Below are 18,066 nucleotides of genomic sequence, written 5' to 3'. Positions count from 1 at the left end.
GGGACAGCACCGCGGGGACAGCACCGCCGGGACACCCCTCTGCGCATACTGGAGCACAAACTACAGACGGTCCCGTTTAAGCTATTAAAGAGCGTGCAAAATAGAAACTTATTTGTATCTCAAATTGTACGTGAGATTAAATCTCAGCAATGCAGGTCCTACTTCATCGCGCTGAATTAGTGATCAAACAATGTCCCGGGGTTTTCTTTTTCACAGCAGTGCCCAGGATTCCATCCTGTTTATTTGAATAGCCAGATGCCCGTGGGAAAGAGCCGCCTTTAACCCCGCAGCCACCACCTCCGCGGCTCCCCCTGCCCAGGACGGAGCAGCTCCGGCTCGGAGATTGAGCTCTGTGCAAGGATCACGCAGCGCAGCGGCCCGGGAGTGACGGGCGCGGCCGGTGCTGAGCGGCCCTTCCTCGCCTCTGGCTCGCTGCCAAGGCGCGGTTACCGACGGGCTCTGAGGCTGAGGCCAGTGCTCGCCGCCAGCGGTAGCCGAGCTCTGGCACAAACGACCCTGCCCGGAGGCCCGGCTGCAACAAGGCAGCGACAAGGCCGCCTGCTCTCCCGCACTTAGAGAAGGAGCATCCGCGGWATCGATGGTCCGTACAGCCCTGTCACAACTATAAATCCATGTCTTTAATCCCCTCAAGTCTCATAACAGAGTGGAAGACCAAAACATAACTTATCCCTGACTGAAGGGCCACTGCCCCACCACAGACTGACCAACACGGAGTCATTTCTCTGTAATCAAGGTGGCCTAGTTAACTAGAATACAATTAATGGCATGTATGTAATCACAGACATAAACAGCATTAGAATAGTTCCTCTTCTTACCATCTYACCATCTCAAACGTTTTCCAGGATATACATTTTAAATAAAAGGTTATGACAAAACTAATTCTAAAAAATAATGCAGAAAAAATTGTCTTATAATGCAGAAAATCTATTGTGGCAATCTCAMAGAGTATGAAACTATGCTTCAAAAACAGATTACAATATAAATTACATTAAAACAAAGGATGAGGCTTCATTGGCAATCCTAAATTCAAATCCAGGAATACTCAGTGAAACAGACAAATTCATAGGATGACAAACTCTAACCAATACAGGAGATGTTTTTTCTCYTCCTTTAATAAGATACTCACAGAAACACTTTACATCCCTTTCTAGACACTTCCAACTTTTTCTGATTGAGATTATGTTTTTCCTTCTCTAGATATTTTCTCACCATCATTTTTAAGATGGGAAAAAGTTTCAACAGGTATTAACTTCATTTTTCCTATTTAAGGGTCTCATCTACATGCTATTGCACTACAATGAAAATACTGTAAAATCTACCCAACATGTACCTTGGTAGAAATTAACAGGAAATTAAAATACAGTATTTTCCATCAAAACTTGTTGAAAGTTCAAAACTCATAGCTGGCTACAATGAAGCTAAAAATTACTGTACAAGAATTCCTCAGAGAGAAGAGAAGGGAACAGAACAGAGAAAAAAAAAAAAAAAAAAAAAAAAAAAAAAAAAAAAAAAAAAAGAAAGAAAAAAAAAAAAGATGCACCAATATAATCCAGTTCTCTGACTTTAGACCAGCTGGTTCAGTTTTGCAAATATAATAGTTTGCTAGCAAGCTAAACAAAAAACTTGAGCTCCTACAACATAAAGCTATTCTTAGTCTAYGCTGCTTAGTACAGAAACAAATGTTTCTGGTTGTTACTTGATGATTTGTAGCTGCTTTTGTAGTAAAGTTTACAGATAATGATAAAGCCCTTCCCATACCCCAAATAGGACATTTTAAAATGCTGRCCTTTAAAACCTTCAGCTTTTCATTTTGTTTCATGACAATTTTACAGATTCTCCTAGGGGAAAGAAGAAAGTCCTAGTCACACATCCCTGGAAAAAGCTGRAGCAAAAATGGCTTCATTTGAAATTTGGCACATATAAAGGATTGGTGGTTGTTTTGTGGTTTTTGGGTTTTTTGTGGTCTAATTCTATTTTCTCTGGATGGATAAGAATGAARAAGACATACAATTCTAAATATTGGGGGGGAGAGGGGGAAACTTAACTCAGTGTGTATGCTTAATTATAGAATGCAAATGTATTTAATTCAATTGTCCTGTACAATTAAAGAGTTAATTAATTAACTGAAGTATGAAAAAATAAATTTGATGGGATTTAACAAAATATCTTGGGAYTTCCTTATTAGTGACCAGAACACTCAAATTTTTTCGACCACAAGAATGATAATTCACTTGCTCAGTCATTCAAAGAGGACAGGAATAGATCAGCTCAGAGGCCAAAGGCAGGCATGAATGTAGGACTGAGGAAGGATGTGCCTGGAAATATGCCCCCTACAGTTATTCAAATAAATACAAGGGCATACAAGAGATACAAATCCCCCACCTGCTGCTGAGGGCTGTAGGGCTCTSTACACCCAGTACAGCTGCACAAAGGATCTTGGTTTAGGCAGCCTGGTTTCACCTGGCATGTGGGATAACAGCAGGAGAGYAGCTGAGGTGCTGTGCCACCAGGACAAGAAACACTGGAGCATGGGGCGAGGCCTACAGAGGTGGACAGATGAACAAGTGTCACATGTAATTTGCTACATTTAGTAGAGCTCTGTGTGTTCTGTCTATCCTAAATGTACATTATAAAAATAGAATACTTCAAATRAACACAGAAGTAGGTGGTCTTTGGCAACCAAGCAGTTTGTGCCTGACTCCATCCCTTTTTCCTGTTTGATGGATTCTGTTTAGATATTCCTCCGTAATCATGATGACTGTTCAGCACACCTCATTGCTCACTACCTGCACCCCACTACTGCCTCTTGGCATGCACCAGGATTTTCCTCACTGCCTGTATTCCTCYAGCTTCCATAGTCCCCTCCTAAGCTTTCCTACTGAATTTCAGAAGCTCACCCCATCTCTGGCCAAAGACCATCCATCCTCCTTTAGAAATACATGTCCATTAACTTTCCACTCCTAATTTGCAGTAATAGACTCGATGTTGATGTTACTGCCATCAAATGAGTCAGATAAGYTTTGATATCCACTGGTCCTAGCTACATGCTCCTGGAATTGGTGGTACAGCCAATGCTCATGGTTTAAAAAGACAAAGTAAAGCCCAGAAGAAATATTGTAGGTTGCCAGCAAAATAATGTGTTGACCAACTAAAAAACTTCTGATAACAATGTAAGTGCTTATGAGACTACAGAAAGGCTCCAGCCCCTGAAGATATCTTTGCATATTCTCATGCTTGTCGGGGGTGTTGCTCAGACATTTTCTCATTGGGTTGCAATTTTCTGAGCAGTTAAGATCTCCAGAAAAGCATTTACTATCACAGTCTTGAAAAAATTGTGTTGAGTCACTCAAAACTACGCACAAATGCCTCTCAGCTAGGTTAACATCACTTATTGCACTAGAACTTCTAAAGTTTCCTAACTTCATTTCAGTGGTTTAATTTTACTTTGACATTACAAGCTCTCTCTCTCTTTTTGGTCAGATAGGAAAGTAAACAGTTCTGGTGTTCAATAATTTTAGCACTTCAAATGATCTCATTTAGACTTTGAAGTTCAGCTTTCATTAATTGAATGGAATGGGAAAAGAGAAAGTTTCTATCTCAGCTGCAGCTGTCACTTTACAAGTTCAGCTTTTATTAGACCACATTTAGAATGGAGGTAAACTAAAGCCCAGCTCTGTAATTTTGAGCTTTAATCCAAAAGGACATTTAGGGTGGCCAAAAATAAAGGCACCTTTTTTWAAAAATTTTTGTTGTTACACTAAAACAGCAGCAGTAACTGAGATGGTTTTAGTAGATTTTTTATGAGATTCCTTTAGATGGGGAATTTGGATATATGCACTTAAAGAAGTGCATATGCTGAAATTAATATTGCCAAAATTATGCCATAAAACAGAGGAAGCAACTGCCTCCAACTAGCACCATTAGGAAAAGTTTTATGGTACTCATCCTAGATCAAATTTTGGGTTTCCTTTTTATGGAAAAAAAATCCTAGATTTATTGTGTCTACATGGCACAGGTAGCAAATTTATTTCAATACTTTTTGGCTTGTAATTTTAAGATGTGCAGCTTTAACACCACTCTATTTATTAGTTTTACACTTTCATTTCACATGTATGCCTGCTTATACTTAAAACACTTCTGGTCACTGAATTTGTAAAAGTACAAAGCACTTCTAATGACCTAAAGTAAGATTAAAAGCAATGTGCCAAACCATTAAATGCAAATATATTAAAATAATCTGCCATGATAGCTAAGAGTGATGGTGGAAGGTCTGCTGCATTCCACAAGCCTCAGTGTAGAAGCATGAGACAACAGTGCTTGTTAAATCACTACCCCAGATCTTTTTTCTCTCCACCTTCCCTTTTATTACTCAAAGGGACTTCTCTTCTTAAAAGAATTTGTTATGAGGCTGTGTGCTTAAAAATGAATGCCCAATTTTGTTGCAAGCAGACAGTGTTGTAAACTTTGTTACCAATTTACAAAAAGACTGAGCTCACAGAGGTGTCTGTGTACAAGGATGGGCTGGCTCTTAGGGCACTTCTATCACAGAATACATTAAGAAAACCCTTTGTCTAACCACAAAAGGACTTGCATATTAGTCTCAGGAGGAACACATTTCTGCCCATGGACTTTATTTTCAAAAGGATAAAAGTGCACTTTCTTCATAGGCAAAGGTAAGTCAAAGAAATCCAGGTACTCAAGAGGATGAGGCTGCAACAAACTGCCACAGTCAATTTAATTGGAGGTAGAGCCAGAGGCAACAATAAAACCATTAGCAATACAGATGTTAGGGGTCCCCAGGGAATAAAGATGTCACAATGGAAAAATTCTTTGTGTGATATTGTCAAGATTCTGTGACAAGCAGTGACCTCACAGAAACATACAACTGACCAAACACATCAATAGGATGGAAATATTATCACGCAGTTCAGGATATATTCACAAACAACTCAGAAATGGATTTTAGAGACTTTCTCCTGAAGATGAGACACATTTACTCAATAAYCCCGGTTTATGAGAATGTGTGTCTTAAATGCTCACTTCAAACTGGGAAAAGATAAGGATCAAATACTTTTCTTCCATGTAAAGAGATAAGAACTTCTACTATGTACTGTCTAGTTAAGCATTTTAAAGACTGTTAAATGGCACAAATCTTTCATCAGTGTCGTTGTTACCCCCGTCCTGACTTTGYGCCCTCCTACCACACACAGAAGTTACTACTGAAGACATTTTCCCCAATGGGCATGTACTGAATTGGCCATGAATTTATGGATATGGAACCTTCTGTTCCATAACCACGGGATGGTCACTGGCTCATTACTTTTCCTGATTTCAGAGTCCAAGCTATTTTTCCATTACTGTATTCTGACTAGAGCAGGAATAGCAAAAAAGATTTTTAATTTCTCAGTTTTCTAAGGCATTCTAAGTAAAAAAAAAAGCCAGAACCATAAAGGTAGGATTGAATTAAAAAGAATTCTTTTTAAAAATAATTAAAAGTGAAGAGAAACATGCAAAGTGTCATTTTTTAATCCATTAATAACATCTATATTTGAAGACAGTGCATCCAATTGTGCAAGAGAAAGTTCACTGCCCCAATGGAACTGTTGACTGTTTCTGCTAATAGACAAGGAGCAGGTTATGCTAAACTGAATATTAAGAATCATTCCTTAATGTATCTATGTAGATACTCAAACTTTTCCATGCGCCAAACATAATTAATTCTTTACCCTATGCTTTGTCTTACCTTTGGCTCAAGGAGAAGATCTACTTTCTCTTTAAAAGAACTATCATAAGGCCTTTACTGCTGTTTGAAACTTGCAAGATCTWAAAAATGGAAATTCTAAGTACCAGTAGATTCACTGTGGGACAAAGATAGATACAGGAAAACTAAGCCATATGCTTCCTGAACCCTGTTCCTGGGAGGTAAATGCTTAGATTAACAGAGAAGCTTCCAACACCACTGGTAACATTTGCCCTAGCTTTTTGAAGGATCGATGAACACCCAGAACCTCAGAAGAAGAATCCATGGGCKGGAAAGACAGTTCTGGGGAGAACCATGCAGCCCTGAGACCAAATGAGCTGAGCAAAGGAATGTGATGCAGCAGCATAGGAAAAGCCAGTGTCACTGTGATTTTGCATGGGTTAAAGAACACGGAGACGGGCAGAGAGAAAGAAGCAGAAAGACAAGAACATCTCACTCTTTTGTCATTTAAAGAATCCTTCGGTATGAACTGAACAGCAGCATGGGCTGGTTATGAGCCACTRGAGATGCCATCTGCTCTGATGGCAATGGCTGCTGGCCTCTCCTCATGCTGGCATGGCCATGCCTCCCACCTGAGATGAAATTTTAACAGGAACAGAGCCAAAGTTTTGGGCCTCCTGCATTCAGTTGAGAATTGAGATCAGGCTGAGAAAATACAGGCACTGTACCTCGAAAGCAGTGTGAGGTAAAAAGCATTCCTGAGGACTAAGTAAATACGCACATCCTTTTTGTTATTGAAAAATCTTASACATGCATTCACATTCTGGATAACAGACAGTAATTCTGTTTACCCCCATCCTAAGTTATCATGCCTACTACTTAGAATCCCAGTTATTTGCAAAGTAGGACAGTGGGCTCAGGTCTTCTGGTGGAGGCAGTGTGAGGCACCTGCCAGTGCTGCTGAGCCACCAGGACCAGCAGGARGGACACTGACCAAAACCCATCCCTTTACACAAATAAGCTTCACTGCCACTGACTTCTGACAGSTATCAGCTGAAGAAGCAAATATTTTCCACTGTTCTAATCAGTACCAGCTTTTATTAGGAAACCTCTACATTGTGAATCTAGAAGGTTTCTAGCACTCAGCTCGTTCAGTACTCTGAGTCTTGGTGAAATTTTGAGGTTGACTGGAAAAAAGATTCCTGAGGAAACAATACRGAAATTATGGAATGATTAGTATAAGCAGCAGAAAGGAGAAATGCGTGAGTTGAAGGATACCACGAGCCCTGAAAATGAGACAGAAACAGAATGAACTATAAGGAAATGGGGCATATACAGGAAGGAAAATGGAGGAATAGGAAATATAAGGAAAAGTCAGGATAGCTATTTATAGTTAGTTTTAAAAAGAAGTGTGACGTTGTTTGGGCCTTTGCCAATAAACAGCAGGCAGAAGCTCTGAGACTTAAAGGTGGAAGAGTCAGAAGCCATGATATTGAGTAATCTGCATAATGTACAAATTTCTGAAGGATCATACAAATCTGGTCTTCAAAGTTCATCATACTACTAGGACCAACATATAGTTTCCAGAAATATATTTAGTTAAAAGGAGCAATGTCTTTTATTGGCCATGTCTCACAGAAACTCTCACTGCTCTTAAAATATCTTTGAGTCATTTCTTTTCTACATTAAATTCAGAAGGTCTAAACAGCAGCTAAGAAACAAAGAAAGATGCCCAAAACATCTTCTAATACAGGAAAATTTTTTTCTTATATACTACAGCATCAAATAAATTAAACTAAAGCCTTTTTACCATATGTCTTCATGTGACCCTGTCTAAGTCAAGGACTAACCATAGCTGGAGAGCAGCTGAGACTTGTAAATGTTTTCAGGCCACATATTCTTGTTTTGTTCAGTAAACCAGGAAGCAAGAATATCTCCAGAAATTTGTAGCCAATGATGTATCAAGAAAAGGACAAGAACATAATAATCTCCCTGAGGCAAGAAAAATTATGCCCATAATTCCCAGAAAGGGGGTCTTCAGCTCTGTAGCAGCAGCTGGAAGGAGTATCTGGATTCTGAACGGGCCATGAGCACAGCACAGGAGAGGGGTCTGTCTTGGGTAAAAAAAAAAAAAAATGAGTTGCATGTCCTGTATAAAGGACAGTGGCACAAATCTACAGTAAATTCACATATAATTCGCAGTCCCAGATAGTATGGAAAATGTAGAAGCTAGTTCAGGACCTCTTGCTCATAAGTACAAATTTATTATTTATTCTACAGGCAAACMTAAAATCATCTTCTGATAAGCACTGTTCCCTTTCTTTCAATTCAAAATATTTGTTATTCAGCAATCTTGGACCAAACTCTTAGGACAATGGAAGTCTCTAGTTATGATCTTAATTTTCAACAAATTTAGGACTTAGTCTGATGTGCTTTGTCTAACAGTGCTGCCAATATAACTACGGTTGTTGAAGCAACTCATAGTGATGTAAGAGTACTTGGAAGCACTGCATTTCCTCTTCATATAATTATTTTAAATGTTGTATTGACAACATAATTTATTTTCAGATTATTTTACAGCTAATATATGTATTGATTATGAGATGAACTGCATCCAAAAGACAATCTAATCCTCATCTACAATTTTTTCCACAATACGGCCTATGTGATAAGATTAATACAAAGCTTTATTCTGCCTTGAAAAATAGGCAGTTATGGATGATCATCATTCCTTGGTTTGCATACCCTGAGTATTTGGGCTTCAGAGAGGGGACTGGGGGTGGAACACCCTTGTRCAGCTGCTATTTCCAGCTGATGGTCAGTCAGCTGTTACCTTGCACATGCACTGGGCACTGGAAGGCACTCAATTTGAGCCATGCTGGCACCTCCCCTAAGTGGTTTCTTTACTCTTTGATCTCACAGTTTCTMGAAATGAACCTCATTGCCCAAGCATTTAATTCCTTCAAAAGTATACATGTTATACAAACACCATGGTTGCTCCTGTAGCCTGAAGTCTCAGTGGCTTTATGAAGTTCCAAAAATGTTACATTTTCCTAAACAAAGAATAAATCACAGCAAAAGAATGAAAATAGCCGTATTTTATACCCTTATTTACCCCTTAGCATAACATTAATTCCATGGGATTTTCAGTGCCTTTTAAATAAAAGCTACAATCATTATTTTTACATAAAATATTCGGGAAGTTAGACAGTAAGTGATAGATAAAGAAAGAAAGCCAMTATATTCTTGACCTGATGGTCACAAAGCCAGAGTAAACACCGTTTATTTAAATAACTTTAGTTACTATAACTAGTTAGTATAACTTTAGTTCTCTATTTCAACATTAAATTTGTTGGGATGAAATACATAGCAAAAAAATTCTTGGASACTAAACTAGAGAAAAATGAATAGCTTATGATTTGTTTATTGTCTGAATTTCTAACAACTACGTTGTGAAGTTGTATGAGGCTCATTAATTGGAGAAGGAAATAAAAGTAAAATAAGTGCAGTAACCAGTTGGGGCCTCAAGAGGGCAATATGCCACCATGTCTGAAAGTTCTCGAAAAAGAAGGGAAAAAATCACTTTTTATTAAAATAGAACAGATGCTGTTTGCTTGTGGGCAAGTGCTAAATACATTGACCTCTGCTGTATCCTGGCATGACTTAAGATATAATGACCACGACTCCCCCTCAAAATTAGAACGTTTAATTCAGCATTTTCTATTTTTCCGGGCTAATTGGTTAGAAGAGGTTAAGTCTGTCACCTCACAAGAGATATTGTAATTCTTTGACCCGTGAACTTGTTTTGCAGTTAAGATTTCAGAATTTAAAAACACGGAAATGGTGATTGCCACYCTTTGCTAAAATATGGCAACAGTGAGGAGAGATTAAGATTCACCACCTCTTCTCTTTACTCCATTATTATTCCTCTAGTTTCCTCATTTAGCCTCCTGTTATGCATTCGGTTCCTGTTCACCTGCAGTCTCCCAAGAAATCCTGTCACCATTAGTTCCTCCATTAACTGCTTTTCGTTTACTTCCTGATTCATCAACTTTCCTTTCAGATAGCTTCTTTTTTTAGTGGTCTCCAGGGGGGCCTTCTTTTACACCCTCTTTAGTCACTAATTCTTACCTTTTTTTTTATCCTCATATTTTTATATATTTACAGAGAAAAAAAAAAAAAACCCTACCTCGGGACTTGCTTTCTCTTGTCTTATTCTTTGCTTTTAACTGCAGAAGCAGGGCTGTTTCTAACACATTCACTATATCTTTTTTTTTCTCCGTTTTTCTCTGCCTCAACAAAGCTGTAAGAGATTTGCACTGCAAAACATGACCCTAGTTWGGACTTACCTGAGACATTTTTAGGTTAGCTGCTATAGTTCTGTTGCAGCTAATGGTGCAGCAGTTGATTCTGAAYTACCCTGGGTGTCTTTAGTCTTATATAGCTCAGCAAGGAACCATTCATGTAATCACATTCTGGCACCAGCAGAGTAAAAGCACTTATTATTATTGAGTTACTGTGACTAGAACATTTACACTGTCTACTACCAAAAATCTGTCTGCTCGGTGGTTCTCTCAGAATTAGCCTGGAGAGATTCCAAACACTGACCAAAGGAAACCAGAAGCAAACTGAGCTCCCACTTGGGAAACCTCACTTGACCTGAATGTGAATCAGTGATCAAAATAAGTCTTTATTRACAATTTAGGAAAATTCACGTACAACTCCAGTTTGATATGCAAAGGATAGCTCAGCTGTTTGTGAGGTTTATCATCTCYGCTCCAAAACCTGAAACAAGGACAAGAAAACAGTTTTTTGCCCTTTTGGTTACTTTCAAAATAAATACAGAAAACCTGCATAAGCAGACAGACAGTCTGAAACAAGCCTCTGAGAGACAGTCTCCTGACCATATTTACCGCAAATTATTTCACTCTGGTGCCTAATGATGACAACTATGATTTAAGAGCCAGCACAATTTAATGGTTCATTCCTGATCATAAGATCCTGGAAAGGATGAGGGAAAGAAAACTAGTTGCTGTCAAAATATATAAAGACACACAAGAGTAAAAAGATATGAACAGATTTTGAGAAGTTATGCAATAATCTTATATAAGTGGATTTGATCTTTTCTCTCAGGTTAATCCTCTCAAGACCCTTTCTCATTTGTCCTGCTCTGACTCATCTCCAGCATGTACACATTTTAAGGCAATGATGTGTTAACATTAGATAGACTGGAATTTTATTTAGGTGGAAATTAGTAGCTATGTATTATTTAAAATATTAAATATTTAGAATAGAGCATGGTGATTTTGGTATACTATATCTTTCTGGAATATCCTGTACTTCCTCACAGAAGATACATAAAACATGAGTAGCCCAGAGACTAAGTATATTATGTAACAGAACAGCTAGACCTTAAAACATTGTAAAAGGCATATCCCTATGAATGTAAAAAGCAGTGAGCATTCTCTCTCACCCCTTCATATTTACCATATTTAAGGGAATACTAGCAACCATAATTTCAAATGTAATGGCTTTCTGTTTAATAATGGAGGTTTTTCAAGGAGCCATAAAATCAATGCAGTAAGTAATTAACAGCATAGATCTGAAGTTATCTCAAATTCTTCACAATGAAAACAACCTTCTCCCAGTGCCAGCACCTGTATGACAGCAGTTACAGATTATTCAGTCCTAAATAAGAGGAGATTCTTCTTAAATCACCACACTGAAGTAAATTCCCAATAGCAATTTGACATTTTCTGTCTGTGTTTTGTTTCTGTCTGTAGCTTCCAAACCTACAGTGCTTTCTGAGTGTCTCTCTCTACCTTTTCTTTGTGAGAAAACTGAAAGCACCAAACAATCACAGACAAGAGAGCGGCTGCACTGATAGATACAAGTATATCAAAAGATCACATTGAAGTCACCAGCGATTAGTAGCACAAATTACAGCCATGTCCCTGTTGAATGTGGAGCCTCTGTTGGCTATCCAGGTGAGTSACCTGGCACCCACTGCTCCCCTTCATGCCTCTCCTTGGCTACAGGGAGAGCAAGAAGTGCACCTCTTGCAGTCTTATTGTTCCCTCTCTCCACCTTCAACTCTTTTACAGCCTTTACATATTAGCAGAGATCCTTCACCAATACCAAGAAAGTTCCACTTCACAAATAAATACCATGGATGGCTCTGGTACCAGTTTGTGGCTGGGCTGTGGCACAGATGATTAAGACATGACTCTAGGTCATAAAGCCAATGGCCATTTAAGCTGATCTGAGTGACAGCATAAGAATGAAAGTGGAGGGCTCACAGAAACATTTATGCAAAAGCAGCTGCTCCTTAGTTCATCTAAACTGTTTGTAGCCACCCCTGTGGTATCTAAATAGCTACACAAAAGGACAGAATTATGAGGCTTTTTGCAGCCAAAAGTCTCATATCAAATGAGAGCCAAACATTTGATGTAGGTATATCCTCTACCACCATTTCTAAATACTAGCAATGACATTGTAAAAACAAGTAAAAACCCTCAAATCAATGCTCCTAAAATTATTTGGGAGCAGATTTCTTTTTATTTCTTTCTCTCCCCCCTCCCTTCTCTTCCTCCCACAGCAAATTATTCGCAATGACTTGCCAAATACTGAATGTAAAAAATCCCTGATCTAAAACTACTCACTGCCAAATCATTCTGAGGTCTTTACAATGAAAATTCAAACCATTCTGAACAAGCATATGTTTCACAATAGATGTGTTTCGTTTAGGAAGTATAATTCCTGCAGTCAGTGGTYGATGTAAAAATTCAGAATTTCCACAGCTTAGATAGAAGTTGTCATTTTTTGCAAAAATTGCTGGTAACAAAGTCACTCAAACTATTTCTGGTAAAGCAAATGTCAAAGAAAAGTGAATGTGCTTGGAGCTGTTTAAAATTCAAGCAAACTGTAGGAAGTGTTTTGGAGGAACAGAGGGCTCACTGTATTTCAATATCATCTTCTAGTAATGCTCTATTTGTCTGCCTAAAGTGAGAGTTCCATATGTATACTACATTATTGTTTAATAATGCTTTAACAAGCTTGAAAGCTGAGGATGGGTTTTTGAAGTMGGGGAGTATCATCAGACTCAAAACAGCAAAGCACAAACTTGTCTCTCAGTATAAAATGTGAAGTGACATTTTCTATTATGCTGCACCAAGCAGCAAGACTGCTGAGAAAATTGCAGAGCTGCCAAGGAATTTCTGGATCTGGTACCTCTTTCACTTACTGTTTTTTTATAAACTGGTCATCAACCAAAAGCAGTATTTCAATCTAAATTGTATGAAGCAGTGTAAGTAAGATTCAGAAATGAACAGATTTTGGCAAGTGCACTATCTGTTAGGAAAACAATGCAATCCATTTATTTTAGGAGGGCGAATACTAGAAGTACTAAGTTATTGAAAGCAAGAGGGCTAATGGGAACATTATAACACTTTAGAAATCCTTTATCTGGTAATTCATAAAAAGCCAGTTCTGTGCTCTGCTGATTATGTTAGCTTTTTTTCACCTGTTCTGACATTACTGACTTCAGTTCCATGTTTTATTTTGTTACCAAGCTCCATCAGAGCTCTCTGTTCATATTAGTTTTTCACTACCTTAGCCACAACTCAAACTGCATTTGTCCTCTATGTAAGCTTTTCCTCCTAATGATGAAGATCACTTCCAAACACAAGTAAACCTTCCCTAAAGCAATCCAGCCTCTACCTTAGCTGTACTGGCGTGCTTTCAGCCAATTCTCTGCCCAGAAGCAASTCTGTCCGATTTCAATCTAAACAAATTATTTCTCCTTGGTGTCAGCTCTCCAACTATTTTCTAACAAACTGGCTCTCCATTGCTCGAATGGACTTCCAGACTCATCTCCAACACAAACTTGCTCTACCAAGTCCATTAAGCACTTGCAGAAGTCTACCATTTAGCTACTACCATCTACCATCTCTAAAAATGCAAATCTTTCCCACCCCAACAGATCAGCTATTTGTCACACAAAGAAGTTTAGATATGATATTGAAATCTCATCTGCAAGCTGCACTGATCTTTMGCTCCTCTTGAACAGGAAAGTTATTCCCATTACTCCAATTTAAAACAGGGGTCTTAGATCTCTGCTCTACTGGGACATCCTAGGTTGAAGGGGAAATTGTTACAYAAGATTCCTAGGGGAAATGGTTACACAAGGGTAAGGGGTTCCCTGCCTGGGTCCTAGAAGGCAGTAAAATCTATATCCATCTCTTTGCTGTAGGATCCCTGGGGCATGATCTAACTGACAGCCAAAAAACTTTTAAAGYAGCATTATTTTATCCCCTTATCACATGAAGAAGGTGGGTAACCAAGACTAACTGGGCTACCCAGACAAAATACAGAGCCAATGGAGTTCAGGGCAAAGTTATGAAATGTGATAAACTGAAAATGTGGGATCAATAGATATCAAATTGCTTTTTGCMGAGGAAATTCAGCTGTCTCTCGCAGAAATGGAGCCTGTGATAGAACAAGCTATAAATCTATATAACAGTTAAAAAAAAAAATCAGCAATTTGCTCCATACAATTAACCCTGAGGCCTACAAGGCAARCACATCTTCACTTAAATGGAATGTCTTGCAAATGGTTACATTTCTAACTTTCATAATAGTGCCCTCAAAAAACAAGTGGACTGAATTATCAATGACCACAGATTACAGCACAAGGATATCAGTATAGCCAATCTAGTATCTGTTCTAGAGAAAGAGATAAAACTGCCTGAACAAGGTTATTTTATTGCTATTATATTTTGTTCAGATAAAATKATTAAAAATGCACTGTCATTAGATCAGTCCAAGATCATTTTTTTGCTTCCAATTTTTCAGTTTGCACATAAAAACAGGGGGGGAAACCCAATTATTAATATAAAGAAAACTTAGCTTTCTTACGGAAAGCAAACCTTGAGGCATTCTGAAACTGATACTCTGAAGTCCTAGTGTTACATATGAGAAGTGGCAATCAGCCAAATTCTTATAGCAAATAACTCTATTGGCATTATTTGTGAGAATGCTGCTGTTATGTTCCCCTTTCAGCTAGTGTGACACAAACTAAAGAGCATAATCTGCATTCTAAAAATTAATTTGCAGTAGTCCTAAAAGCTGAACTAAAAGAATAAGAGGAACTTCCAGAATCTGGCATCATTCATTTTCACATTTAACTCCAAAAAGTAATTTCTGAAATATCAAAGAAACAGCCACATAAAGTGTTTTGCACCCCAGAATGAAGGCTTTCCAAAGGGTACAAGAAGCATGTGCCAATGGGTTACCTGCAGTGCAAGGCAAAATATGACAAGATTATGGAATATTTATTGCAAAGCAAGAAAATGGCCCTATGTAACAGCAAATGGGACAGTCCAGCAGAATTCTATCTCTAGACAGACAGAAAAATTAACAGCATGACAATGCCCATGCAAGGATATCTGCATAATTTGCAAGTATGAAAAATAACAATTAATCCCTTTCTGCCCATGACTATCATTCTTATAACTAAGAAATTAATAAGACTTCCAATAAATGCTTTAGCATATGTTCAGCAAATTTCTTTCTATCAAGACATTACCAGATATATATGAATTCCAAATTATTCCCATAACAATCACCATAAATACCAACATTTCCTTGTTTGTCCTATGACCGAGCTAAAATATGACTTTCAATGACTTTGAGGCTGCCAGTCATTTCTAAGTTGTTGTTATCCCAAAATGWAAGACTGTGTTATTTTAGTTTTGTTTACAATCTCAATAAATAAAATACATCGTGCTAGACATTTGCAGCAGTGTAACTGGATTATTAATGGTTCTTCTGTCCTTAAAATTAAGTTCACATTTCAGATCTGACTTCTTCAGCACAAAACTCCTCCTAACAAAAGCAGTATTGAATTATTGCTAAGATGCAAATTCGTGAAATTAGGAAACGCCTTTCTGAGTGGGATACCTCTTCTTAAATAACAGAATTAACACAAGAGCCAAATGACAATAATTGAAAAATCAATGCCACATTTTTGATGCTTGTCTTAGGCAATTATGAAACAGGAAATCTAGCAAAAGAAAGGACTCAACAGTGATACAGGTACGGTATTTTTGCTTAGATTCTTTTTTGTTCAYAATATTTCATAGCATCACATAAGAGAGGAATTTTCAATTTTCTTATTACTTGTGTCAAATTGAAGGGTCTCAGCAAGTCACCATACTGCCACTGAGACAGCATTTACCTAGGTTAGAGCTTTTAAAAAAGTGAAAAATTGGTTTCTAACTAGTCTTACAAGTAGAAGATTTAATAACTAGCAACAATAGAAAAACTTGGGTAAATAAGCAGCTTGGGAAAAGCTTGCATTTCTTTAAAGTAGTATAATTTTTCTTAAGTATTTCAAAACTTTTTCCCTGATTATTTTTATTCACTATTCAGGAAGCACATTTAGTGAAATATGAAACTTACTTATGTGCTGCTTTTAAGTGCATGGAATAYTGAGCTCTCTCTTCCTAGCAGTCCTCTTCGCATCTCCTCTTTTTTCTCTTTAAAGCCCTTCTTCYCATATGAGCCAAACATTCTTCATAAGATTATTTTCAAACTCCTCACAAATGTTTTCCAAACATTTACCACAACCAGAAACACTAAGAAATTGTAGAAAAAGCAGTGTCAGCTTCAGTAAAGTTCCTCAAGGGCAAGAGCTGCAGCTGAAGTCACTAGCTGAAGATTTGCTCTGGCCCAGAACAGCTGGCTACTTTTAATTAGTGTCACAAGCTCAACCCACTCTCCAGAGGAGGTGAGGAGAGGATGGCTATGGGGAGGAAGAGGGTGTTTGCAGCTGCAGCCAGTTGTTACAGCTGATTTTTCCTCCTCCACCCTGGTGGGACTGAACTGCAGCTGCAGGGAATCACACAAAGACAGATGGCCACTCAAAAGAGAATTACCTTTTCAAAAAGTTTGATAAAAATAAATATGATGATTTGAAAAGATGATACTTGCCAAAAGTAAGAGAGCATCTAGTGGAAGGAGCTGGTCCCTAGACACTCAACTACTCCCTTCTTAAACAGACTCTTGTAGTGTCATTTGAAACACAGCATYTTATTTATTCACAAGCAGCTTTGATGGGCCTTGTTGCTTTCACAGAATGAAGGGCTCTGTATCTGTCAGCTTCAGCTGGACTAAATTGGAACACTACACAAACTTAAGGGTTGAAACAATTTGCACTTACAAAGGTGGCTCTTTCATCAAAGTCTGGAAGATGAACGCCCCCCCCCCGTGAAGACAGAGGGAACAAGTTGCATCATAAAGCACTGCCCTTTAGAGCTGACAGCTGCTGCACGCTCCTTTGTTTTAGAAGAAATTTTTCTTTTTGTATTTGCTACCCCGACTTTATACTCAAATATCTCTAGCTCAACTACTTCYCTACAAGTCATAACACTTCCCTTGCCTTCAAAAGTTACAGAAATTGCACTCAGTTAGAAGCACTTACTGGCCATATAAAACTAGTCCTTTGTCTTAGCTCATACACAACCTGAAAACACAGAAGATATCGCAGATATCAAATTTAGCATTTAGATGCCCTCATCACCCTTTAATGCATGTGCTATGAATTTTAAAACATTTTGAAATCTAATTGAGATGGAGCTTTCTTTTCTGAAAACTTAAATGCCATTGAGAATGGWCATGAAATGTTCTGAGTTGAAGACCTCTCTACAATGGCCAGGAAGACAAAGGCATCAGAAAACTGAAACAAACATTTCCTGTGAGTGTAATCTAAGAACTGTATTAGTGAGATGGCTGAGTCTTTATTTGATTATTCATCCRAATTCACCTCCATTTCCAAAGTTTATCTTTTTTCTCAAAAAGACTTCTCAATGAAATTCCATCTCATCTGAAGTTTAATGAATTATTATATAATTACTGCTCCAGCACATCATACTAATACATTACTATTATTTAACAAGGATTATTTAAGTTAATTTAAAAATAGTTAYACTTAGTTCCACCAACACAGGAGGCAAAATAATCACTGCAAGGGAAGAGAACTAATTTAAGAGAAATGTTATTATACTTAATTTGACAGGAATCAAGATTCCTATTCTTGGACTAAAGCAAATCTTTTTAATATAGAAAATAGGCAGATGATACTAAGTATAACTTCATTCAAAAACAACAAAGATCCCTGATTCTCTAAAGTTTATTTTACCCTTCCAACAAAAAAATAACATGTCATTTATCCAATCTTTCCAAAGAGAAGTGCTGCTGRTAAAATAATGTTTTACCAAGATTAAAGGCATTGATGTAAGTAAAATAATATAGGCAAATTCTGTATAGTTAGTTAAAATTAACTT

General features: G+C 37.8%; 1 protein-coding gene across 1 annotated transcript in view; it reads right to left on the bottom strand.

The window, feature by feature from the left end:
- Nucleotides 1-18,066, bottom strand: part of AKAP6 (A-kinase anchoring protein 6) — a 212,129-nt gene that overhangs the window by 156,084 nt on the left and 37,979 nt on the right. The gene's annotated exons all lie outside the window — the stretch shown is intronic.

This window comes from Malurus melanocephalus, unplaced genomic scaffold (genome assembly GCF_030028575.1).
Source record: "Malurus melanocephalus ecotype Western Australia unplaced genomic scaffold, MMel_1.1 scaffold_0, whole genome shotgun sequence".
Lineage (NCBI taxonomy): Eukaryota > Metazoa > Chordata > Aves > Passeriformes > Maluridae > Malurus > Malurus melanocephalus.
This window is presented reverse-complemented; position numbering and strand designations above follow the sequence as displayed.